This window comes from Lissotriton helveticus, chromosome 4_1, assembly GCF_964261635.1.
Source record: "Lissotriton helveticus chromosome 4_1, aLisHel1.1, whole genome shotgun sequence".
NCBI lineage: Eukaryota > Metazoa > Chordata > Amphibia > Caudata > Salamandridae > Lissotriton > Lissotriton helveticus.
This window is the reverse complement of record NC_136063.1, coordinates 1,522,273,717-1,522,281,183: the sequence shown is the minus strand read 5'-3', so window position 1 is coordinate 1,522,281,183 and position 7,467 is coordinate 1,522,273,717. Positions and strand designations below refer to the sequence as shown.

General features: G+C 46.6%; 1 protein-coding gene across 4 annotated transcripts in view; it reads left to right on the top strand.

Annotated features, from left to right (window-relative positions):
- Nucleotides 1-821: 821 nt before the first annotated feature.
- Nucleotides 822-7,467, top strand: part of GRB10 (growth factor receptor bound protein 10) — an 807,319-nt gene continuing 800,673 nt past the window's right edge. For 2 of the 4 annotated variants that reach the window (XR_013610607.1, XM_078688119.1), the window contains exon 1: nucleotides 838-1,138. The gene's annotated coding sequence lies outside the window, so the exon portion shown is untranslated. Of the gene's footprint in view, nucleotides 1,139-7,467 lie in introns of all 4 variants that reach the window. The other 2 variants (XM_078688120.1, XM_078688121.1) reach the window with 2 other exon arrangements.

Sequence of the window (7,467 nt, the reverse complement as noted above, 5' to 3'; positions counted from 1 at the left end):
CAGCGCTAAAGACGACCCTGTTTAGACAAGTCAAGCCTGAAGAGATATTTGAGGCGAATATGAGCACAGACAGCAGCTCTTAACTAGAGGGTTGAGGTTTCTAGCAAGATATTGACCGTTGGGAGTGAAGTAGAGAAAAGCCTGCAAATTGTTTTTTCACTTCGCAGACATGTTTGGGGGCCATTCCGCAGAAAATTATTAGCTTAATGTGGAGAGTCGGCTTACTCTAAAAAATTAATTATTTATTCGCATATTAAAAACGCCTTCAACCACTTTCAAAGAATGTTGTTTAGTGGCAGTATTGTTGTCACATCGCTTCAGAACGAGGCTTTCGCTGTAAAGAACTGATACTAAAGTATACAGTCAGTGGTGTATGCGGGCCCCTGCTGCGCGGTGAGGGGCTTGAGGGGGGGTGCACGACCCTTCAGGGACCCCCGGCCTTTCAGGGGGGGGTTCCCTTTCACTCCAAGGCTAATGAATACCTGTCAGATATGGCGACTCTGGGACCCCCTCATCAAATTATGCAGGGAGTGGGGAGGGGGGGTTGCCTTACCCCATTGACCCCCCCCTTACAAGTTTGACAGATTGGAGAGCCCAGATCTTTCCGGAGCAGCAGCTTCAAGATCACAGTAGACACGGGGGAGCCCCTTCTCCATCAGCCTAAAAACCTCCTCTCCCAGAAAAGGGGGCTTCCCACTTCCTTTTAGCCCAGGGGCCGCGCTCGGCAGCCGGGGGCGCGTCTCGGCTCGCCCCCGGCCGCGCTGGGCGTGCACGACTCGAAGGAGGAGGAGTGTTTAAAAGGCCCTACTACAGCTGGGGAAGGCGGAGCCGCCTGTGAAGGAAAGAGACCAGCTGAGGCGTTGCAGCGTGCAGACGGGCTGCAAGCCTCCTAGATTTTACTTTACTGCTTTTAAAGTCATGATTTTTGTTTTGAATGGAGCAGCGTGGGGTACTCAAGACTGGCAAAGCCGTGTTTTAATCCGATTTTTTTTTTAACTGATTTGTTTTCTTGAGGGGAGAGGGGGCGTGTTTACTGCTCGGAGGAACTGCCCAAGGAGTGGGAGAAAAGTCCTGGGAAGTAGGGATTGCAAGACGAGGCGGCCTCTGGGCGGCGTGGATTCTGCGCCCAGAACGACAGGTAAGCGGGCATGCCTAGGTGTTGAGTGTTACTCTATTGGGGGTGGTGAGCGACTGCCTCGTGTTAAGCACCCCCCCACAACTACATGTACCTAGCAGGGCTGGGGCATGGAGAGAATGTGCGTGGAAGTGTCGCAGATCCTGCGGCAGTCCAATAAGAGGAGGAGGGGGGGGGGGTTAGAGTTTTATTTATTTGACATGTGCCTCCTCAGGTCCTTTTAATCTTAAATTAACTACGTGTATTGTGTGCTTGGCCCGTTTCTAATCGATATTCTCTCTCCCATCTAGCTAAAAGTCGTACAGGCGCGTTTCTCATCCCCGCTCTTCTCCCAAGTAACCCCCACCCTTATTTTGGATTTAGTGGATCCATTGATTGTGTTTAAAAAAAAATAATGTTTAAGGCCCCTATGCCCTCTTTGCATTAGTGACTATTGTGAAAGTTGTGTATGTGTATAATATGTATATTTGTTTTGGTATGGTGTGAGAATTACCAAATAAGCACAGCCAACTCTGACAGCAGTCTGTGTTGCCCCCTCCGCACAGCGTGGGCAGAGCCACCCGCCAAATACCGTGTCTTCCTCGGTTTTCAGTGCCATGCTCTTCATGTGGTGATGGCATGACCTCTGTGAGCCACACCTTTGCGCTATGCTTTCCCGGGGGTGCTGTACATTCCCTCCCTCGTGGACCCCGACCCCACTGCCATGCATTCGCGGATGTCTAGCGCCTCAATGCCCTCACTCTTACTGCTGCTTTCTTGAGAGAACTTGGTGAGGCGTCAGCGAGCAACATCCTGGCTCTGCCCTCTCCCCCTCCTTCGCAGCAACGCTCTGGGCTGGAGACTGCACAGGTTATGAACTTGTCAGTCGTCTGCGGAGGCGCCCGCCCCTCCCCTCCAAGGCCCGCACATGCCCCGTGTGGCAGCCGGCCTGGAGTCTCGAAGGCACCATGGGCATGGCCGCGGCTGCAGCCCAGCCTGCCTCCTCGCACGACAGCTTGTCTGTGCTTCGCCTCGCTCCTTGAAAGCGCTTGTCTCCGCCCTCCTCCAGGGCACGCAGGCCTGGCCGTGCAGCCGAGGGACGGGGCTGGCCTGCCCGGATTAGCCAAGTTCACAGCTTGTTGTCCACACGTGAAGGCGGCCGGCTCAAAACAAGCCTCAGGCGCGGCGCTCCTCTGCGTTTTCTATTTTATTTAAAAAAATAAAAAAAAAGTGCCACCGATTTGCAAATGCCGTTGGCTTTGGGCTAAAAGGTATTTTTGGAGGAGAGGCGTTTCCAGTTCCCTAAACAATTCACTTATTAACTCTAGAATGGTATCGCAGGTATAACATTTTAAAAACGCAGGCTGGGTCCCGGTTATTTTTAATGCTGTTTAGATGTTAACGTTTATTTTGAACGGTCTAGTTTTATTTGGCATAACAAACATCGGTTTATTTTCTTCTTAATATTTGTCCCAGCGCGTATGAGGGAGGAACTGAAACCATGCGCCACACACAAGCTTGAATGACCTGTACAGGAAAGGTGCATGTGCTTTCCGCTTGTTTGTTGACCACAGTAGCCACGACTCGCGGCTGTACTATTTCCTCTCCTCCCCTCCCCCCATAAGTACGTTGCGAAATGGTTGTGGAGGTGGGGTTTGCAGACAGATACAAAAACTTCGTGTGCTGCCCAGCCCTGCACACGCGGAGGGTGTGTGTAAACAATTATTGCTTCATTGCTGGGACGAGCCCCCCTCCCGTCTAACGTAGTGACCTCGTGATTATTACTCTATTAAATGTTTTTATCTTTTTAATAGAGGGACGGGTGGCTGGTGTCAGTCTCTGCAGGGCTTGGAAGCTGGGTGTTTCCCCTCGGGGTGTTCCGGTGGCAGGCTGCACCGGGTCCTGAAGGGTGAGTTTCAGCGGCTCCAGCAAACCGTATGTTCTGGTAAACGCTGATTCGGCATCTGGGAAAGGCGGATTTACCTGCTCTGTTGTGCTTCCGCGGGTTGGAAGCATGTGCCTGTGTGTACGTCAAAGGGCCAGTGACTAAGGGTGACCAGGCGCCCCCCCCATTAGAAAGGGGGAGGAGGGAGGCGGGAGGCGTTGTCGGGATGACCTCACCACGTTCAGCCTTGCTCCAGGACCTCGAACGCCCGAGAGGAGTTTTATTGCACCATGCAGTTGTTTCACCTTTTGCTACCATGTGAACACGGTAATGCATAGCTGCACGTCGAGGCTACGTGATGTTGGCAGGATTTCTTTTGAGTGGAGCATCTTCAAAGTCATGGTTGGCTTAATTTAGTTAAGGGGGGCCAGTGCAACTTGCCTCACTGAACTGGGCTTTCTTTTCTGACGAGCCCTTCACAAAACTGGACTGTTCCAGATATCCGAATACAAAAGGTTTGCTCCCCTTTTGATAAACTCGCACCAAGGCAGCCAGAAGTTGTTGGTGATAAATGCAGCTTTCAGTGACTGAATGCAACGGGTGGATACAATGTTATTTGACTCTTAAGTGCGCAGCCTGCATGGCTTGTTCAGTTTGCTCAGTCCAGAATTGACATTACACAGTTACAAGGTTTCAACCAGAGAATATATTCTGATCCCGCACATTTTGATATTATGGCTATAGTTTTGCGGCGAGTCTCTATGTAAGGTGGCAGTTTTACTGATTGTACCGTGAGTGTGTGATTTTGGTAGGTGAGTGTGACTGGGGGGCATTGCTGAGAATTCATGCATTCTTGAAAGTGTAAAATACGCTACAATAATGCCAAAACTATACATGCACTGCTTGACCTGGGGGAAAAAAAACCCTCACCCGCCTGCACACAGGGCCAGACATAGATAAATAGCCATGGACAGGTGAAGCTCTAACACGTTGACTGCAGCAGGGCACACTTCCATTCTCCACTACACCACGGTTGCTTTGGGTCTGCTAGGCTGCTATATCCTGCCACGGCAGACCCGTGTTCTGCTACAACAAACCATGTAGCATGTGAGTGGAAGCCGTAATGACTTCAAATGGCAGCAAAAGTGGATGATGGCCAGCATTGGCGTAATGAGGCTGGAACCCATAAACATGGATCGGCTTGAGATCTAAAGGGTTCACAGGCTCAATATTGGCACTGCACACAACATATTTTCATTGTTAAGGATACTCTGGAGCCCAACAGTGACCGGCTACCACCCCTTCTGAAAGTGCTAGCATCACTAGAATTCTTTATAACATGCACCACACAGCAGACTGTAGGATTGGTGCGTGGTATTTCTCTGTCACTTTGGCAAAAAAAATCTAAGTGACCTATGCTTTACAAAGGGAGAATGAGATACCATACAGTTCTCATTGGACACAGAAATGCCAGCAAAGCAAACCTCTATGTACAGCAGGATTTCCTGACCTACTAGGGTGATGTGACTGCACTTGCGTACACCAGATGGACTCGCGTAGATGGAAACACGTGTGCTACAGCCATTAAATGAAGTACACTATTAATGTGCTAATGCTGTGTGATGCAGACCTGTGCATAATGAACTACTGTTGGGTACTCTGGGCGAAACCACAATGTCGTCATGATGAGGAGCAAGATTAGCGTGTCTGGCACCTCATAATTTTGATAAGAATAACCTCTCACACCAACCTAGTTGGTGTCATGCTTAATCATCCGGTCCCAGCCAGGTAGCCGAATGCTACCCGGCTGTGCTGCGACACCTGATTACAGTGGAGCTGGTTGAGGTGTGTGTGTGTGATGAAGTGGGTGTGAATATAAAAATACCTCCAGGTATCTACCGGTTACTTTATTCCTGGTGATCTAGGGTATATTTAAAAACAGGAGAGTGGGTAATGGGTTACAGTTATTGTGTAGCTTATTACCCTATGGTGGTCAACATGTTTCAGCCCTCTAAAAAAATACGGAGCTTTCTAAAGGACCTCTCGGAACAAAAGTGAGTGGTAAAAATAGCTACCAGGTGTAAAGCATTTTTAGCACTCGCGCTAAGGAGTGCTGCATCTGCATGGAGGACTAACCATTTGTGGGTCCTCACAAATAGTTGCGTACTTTAAGCGGTTTGTAGGCTCCTGTGGACCACATCTAGGTGATATGGTGGACACTACCTCCACAAAAATATGTGACTAACAAGAGGCCGTCCTCTTTGGTTACAAAATACTTCAGGGACATGGACGGCTGTCCTACAGTCCTAGCTCTCTATACTTTTATTTTTTGAGGAGCAAGATTAGTCCCACTGTGGTAACGCAGACAAATCACTTCATCAGATTACAATGCACTTTATGAATTTTTTTTTTTGTAGTTCAATCTCCAGTCAATAGTACCGTTAGAGAGTTGTTGGCCCATATGTTACCACATATGTGGATCAGTGTGAATTTTTAACATTACATCGCTCTTCACAATGATGATTCTCAGCCATGTCAACATTTTTACATTCACATGTTTTTAGATTACAACTCTCATGTCTCTTACCTTTTTGATTCCTCCAACCATGAGACCTTCTTTCATGTCTTGAGTGGAAGACCTGGTGAGGATAGTCCTACATTTTTCTTCCCACTACTTGGAGTAGCCATGTTTTAGTGCTTGTCAACTCAATTAAGTACCTAGAATTTCAGGGTTTGGAATTTACAAAAATATTTTTCATCCTCATTTGGATATTGGTGTTGATTTGGTCCCTTATATCCTTCTACAGGCATGTTTTTGTTTGTTCTTTGATGCCATCTTCCGCATGAGATGGCACATTAGATGAGCATTGTCTTACCACCTCCTTGACCAGGTCATCCAGGTCCAGATCCATGAACTTGTTCTTCCTTTCCATGATGGGAGAGTCAGACTGGTTTCTACTTGTGATGACTGAGTGATATCCGAGGATAGCCGTGAATTCCTTGCGTCTTGTTTCAGGGAATTGTTAGTGTACTTTCGGCGTGTCCCACGTTACTTGTGTGTTACTCTTTCTGTTCTCTAGGTATTCATTTGCTCACTCCAGATACTTCCAATGCTGGAACACAGATACTTGATGTTTTGTGCATGTGGTATTTATTGAGTGTGGTATTTATCACTTGCGCTGCAGAACACACATTTTTGTATTTAACACATGCAGTAAATAACGATTCTGTGGTACATGGCGAAAACTCATAATCAAGGTTGTTTAACATGCATCATTTACCAAACCTTCTGTAATAGTTATTTACCCAACGTGCAAGTCTGCCCCCCCTAACTCTTCATAGAGTCTTGGTGTTAAAAAGAATACAGTCACTTTTAAAGTAAGTCATCACTAGGATGGCAAATTAATATTTGCCCCTTAGGCAAATCTTTCTAGAAGGCCACAGGGTTATGACTAAAAATAACTATTTGTACAGAAGTGGAATTACATCTCTGCATTCGCCCCCCAACTCCACTCCCCCACCACTCCTTACCCAGTTTCTTTTGTTTTTTTTTCCCATGCCTGTTAACTGGAAAGTGCAGCTGGGGCTTTGACTTCCTTTATCGTGCATGCATCGTTGTAGCATGACCATCCGGAATATTTGAACGGAAAATTAAAAATAGCCACTCGCATCACATGTGCTCATTCGAGTGTTATGGTACATGGACCATGATGTTTGCACTTGTCAAGACTTGCTCAAGCATGTCTGCATTTATCTTGAGGTGTGTATGTATATATGTTGCGTTCCAACATCAAATTGCATTTAACTTTATTTGTATTATGTTGTTATAACCCAATGCTTGTGTGTTATATGACTATACCCAGGTTTGCACCTTTCGAATGTCATCCATACTCTTGCATTTAGTCCCGTGTTCATGTTCATGACTGACTGCCGATTTATGTTCCTGACATTGGTTGTTGTATTCACGTGATCAAGTTTCTACAGAGGTGAAACGTGTTGTGAATAAACAAAGCAGTGAATTTCTATCAATACGGAGTCCTGCATTTCTCAGTGTGCAATATTTTGCTGTTTCAAGAGGAATGTGTGTGTGTGTATATATGTATGTGTGTGTGTGTGTGTGTGTGTGTATATATATATATATATATATATAATTGCATGCCTTTGTCTCTGCACGTGTGCAGTTTGGAAAAAGGCAGTTAAGCCTCTCCTTTCAGTTAATTTCTAAACCTAATTTTCAGTAGTTAACCTTTTGGTTCTAGATTCTTTATTGTACAGCAGAACCAGTGCTTACCTTGCAGCCTGTGCCTTCAGAAAACTTCATAATGTATGTTTTTCTGGCACCTAGTAGTTGTGGTTGTCCCTTAAGAAAACAGCAGTTAATTGAAATGGGAGTACCTCAAGACATACCGTAACAGTTGTAATGGGAAGTCTGTAGCATGATTTACCACAGTATGCCCACTAAATTTGT